Genomic DNA, 273 nt, shown 5'->3' with positions numbered 1-273 from the left:
AATCGAAGGAAAACCCGAGATATTGGGAATGTCCCAACGAAAAAGCATTAAAGTCATCAACGAGTTCCTCATCATCAGCGCAATCAAAATATAGCCATAAGGTATTGCATTTACGGTGATTAGTGTAATGCATATTATTCTCCGCTGAAAAAGCGAATAGTGATCAAAAAGTTTTTTTTATTCTCTTTTTTCCAGAAACCACTGCTAGCTACGTCTGAGCCACTGATCGTGTTCGAACGCTGCTGATCGCAAAAGAATATTATAAAATGAGAA

The sequence above is a fragment of the Trachymyrmex cornetzi genome, unplaced genomic scaffold (genome assembly GCF_001594075.2).
Source record: "Trachymyrmex cornetzi isolate Tcor2-1 unplaced genomic scaffold, Tcor1.1 scaffold1655, whole genome shotgun sequence".
Lineage (NCBI taxonomy): Eukaryota > Metazoa > Arthropoda > Insecta > Hymenoptera > Formicidae > Trachymyrmex > Trachymyrmex cornetzi.
This window is presented reverse-complemented; position numbering follows the sequence as displayed.